Below are 3,260 nucleotides of genomic sequence, written 5' to 3' on the forward strand. Positions count from 1 at the left end.
CTAACAGATTAGAAGTTAGAGATACCATTATAAACTCATGTTTATTTTAATGTAGATAGAGCTGGTTACATGTAGATATATTTATAGATATTTGCATATACACAGATTAGTGTATGCACATATATGTTCTTGCTCTGTCAGCTGAGAGGGCTGAGAGTCATTGACATCATACCAGCAATGAGCACACTTAGTATCCAGAACTTGGTTTCTCATACTATTCTCCAAAGTAACCAGGGATCCTTGCAAAAGTGACTGATTCTGGGACTGGGGCAGAAAGTACATAAGATGATCCCAGAACATTCTTTAGTATCCAAAAGTAAAGAGAAAAAAAACAAAACAAATTGGTGTGGGTATGGCAAGGAGACAACTGGAATAGCTTCCAATGCCCAAAGCTAAAACACGTTGTGCAAGAAAATAGTTTTATATTGTAACCCAAAGTATAAAATAAATATTCATGAGTCCATACTATATAAATAAATGATTGAATAAAGTAATAAGTGAGGAAGAAGAAGTAAATATCCCTTGCAGAAGAAATCCAAATAATTGTGTAGCACCCTACTCCTTAAGTAATGGCTGCACACAGACTTCTTTCCAAAGAGCACACTGTGGAAAGGGAAGCGGGAAGAGTAACTTTCCCGTGGGTGAATCTGACAAACACTACCTCAGCCAGGTGATCAAGGTCAACATTACCAAAGGTAAGAAATGTTGATAGTATGTAGCCTTGTTCCGCTTTGAGGAAAATGGCACTTTACCACTGTGGTCTTTCTTCCTCATACCCATAAACTCAGTATGATCATGTGAAAAACATCAGGTAAATGCCAACTGAGGGACATTTTACAAGATAACTAACAAGTACTCCTCAAAACTATCAAGGTCATCAAAAGCTAGGGAGGTTTAAGAAACTGTCATCACCAAGAGAGACCTAAGAAGACATGAAAGGGGGGAAATTTCCATCCTGTGGGGTCCTGCCCCAGGTTTCCAGGGAAGTTTGGGGGAATGTAAGTCACCAGGAACCAAGCCTGGCCTACCTCCTGATCTAGTGGTCCCACCCTATGGCCATACTGAGCCTGCTGCACCTGACTTCACTGCTATGCGTTCCTGCAGGGACCCTGGCCTGCTTCATTGACTGGGGTAGCCTGTGGTCTGGTTTGTCTACAAGCTGCCAGGCCTCTAGGAGAGGAGTGCTGGGGGTCAGACATGGCTGTGCTACAAGTATTTGGATGAAGGCTTAGGGGTCTGGCATGATGGGACAGGGTCCTTCAACAGCTTGGAGGGAGCTGTAGGCAGGAACAGCTTGCTGCTGCTATACAGGAATACCAGTCAGTTCACCTACTTTACAATGACCAAAGTCAGGATGCAGAACTCTTCTAACCAGGGGCACATGAAGAATGCACTGCTCTTGGAGGAAGAAAGGGGCTTCTTGCTGCTGCACAGTGTCCCTGGGTTTCCTACATGTGCTGCAGACAGATGGCCACCTCAGGACCATCTGTCTTTTGCCTTGCATGTCTTTTGTCCCTACTCTGCATGTCTTTTCCCTTGACCAGTTCTCAAAGATCGGTAGACAACTACACCTATCCCCAGGTGTCTGACTACAAACTAGAAGGGGTCTTCATCAAGAAATTACCTGACCTGGAGGAAGTGGTCAAGGGCTACTATGCTCACTACAGACCCTGGAACAGCAGTGTAACACTCCCATCAAAGGCAGGGGCCATCTTACAGAGCTTTGCCAAATTTGGAAGGTTTGGAGATGACCTATATTCTGGCTGGTTGGTAGAAGCAGAAGCCCTTGGTAGCAATCTGCAGGTCCAGTTCTGACAACACTCTAGTGGCGTCCTGCCGTCCAGCGGCTCTGGGGCCCAGCTACTTCTTGGCTAACCCAGAAGCCTTCCCTGGCCCAGCTGGGCCCACCTTCAATACCACAGAAGACCACTCCAAGTGGTATGTAGCCCCAGGAGGACCCTGGGCCTGTGTGGGGGACATGAATGGAAACTATGGAGAGGAGCACTGAGGTGGGGGCACAGTGTATACTCAGCTGTCTACCCTCTGGAAGGCCTCCCAGCCTCTGGTGAAGGCCTGAGAGCCCTATAGGGACCAGAGCTGTACCTTGTCTCCAGGAAGCCCAGCACAGCATGTAAGAGCTAAGCCTTAGGAGCCAATTTGGACTTCAGTTAAAATCCCAGTGTAGTCTCTTCCCAATTTTGTGACCTTAACTATGTACCTGAACCTGTGATTCCATCTACTTATCTGCAAAATAGGAACCACAACACCTGACTCAGGATTTGTGAGGAATAAAAGGAAACTGGCAGGTGAGGAAAAAAGAGAGAGAGAAGAAGAAGACATAAAAAACAAAAGTAATATAGTATCCAGGATGGGACCCTGAAACAGAGAAAGAACATTAGGTAAAAACTAATGGAATATGAATAAAGTACTGACGCAGTATTAGTTCAGTAATTGTGACAAAGGCATCATACTGATGTGAGATGTTAGCAGTAAGGGAAACTGAGTGTGGGGTGTATGGGAACTCTGTATTCTCTTTGTAACTTTTATTTAAATTCAAACTGCTCTAAAACATAAAGATTATTTTTAGCCCTAGCTGGTGTGACTCAGTGGGTTAAAAGCTGCCCTGTGAACCGAAAGATGTCTGGTTCAATTCCTGGTCAGGGTACATACCTGGGTTACAGGCCAGGTCCCCAGTTGGGGGTGTGCAACAGGCAACTGTGATGTTTCTCTCCCTCTCTCTGTCCTTCCCATCCTCTCTCTCTAAAAAATAAAATAATATAAATTCTTTAAAAAATAAAAAGATTGTTTCGTAAATCATAAATAAATGTGAAAAATGTTATAACCATTCGTGGTTATTTCAATTCTAGAACTATCTGTTAAAGAAATAACTACTATGTACCTTTATAATAGTATCTGCAGCATAAACATGTGAAACTCAAATGAGGGTAGCCATATAAAGTGGTGTGAATACTAAATAAATGTTAATTGCTGCTATTATTATTATTATTCAAAGCTGTTACTCAGAGGTAATCCTCAAAGAATTGACAGTGTAGTAGAGAGATAAGTAAAAAGATGAGTACAATAAATTATGGTGATTGATGATAAGTGACTCTTTCCTACTATGTAACTTGGGAAAGTGGGTTACTCTCACTGCCTCAGCCTCTGGCACCCAATAAATATAGTAATAATGATGATATGAATCTCACCAACAATATTGCTGACAAATTAAAACAGAAGAATAAAAGAGTGCAATGGAGTGC

General features: G+C 42.9%; 1 pseudogene; it reads left to right on the forward strand.

Moving 5' to 3' along the window:
* Positions 1–518: 518 nt before the first annotated feature.
* On the forward strand, positions 519–2,309 carry LOC114493835 (annotated as a pseudogene).
* Positions 2,310–3,260: the final 951 nt, after the last annotated feature.

Source organism: Phyllostomus discolor, chromosome 4 (assembly GCF_004126475.2).
Source record: "Phyllostomus discolor isolate MPI-MPIP mPhyDis1 chromosome 4, mPhyDis1.pri.v3, whole genome shotgun sequence".
Taxonomy (NCBI): domain Eukaryota; kingdom Metazoa; phylum Chordata; class Mammalia; order Chiroptera; family Phyllostomidae; genus Phyllostomus; species Phyllostomus discolor.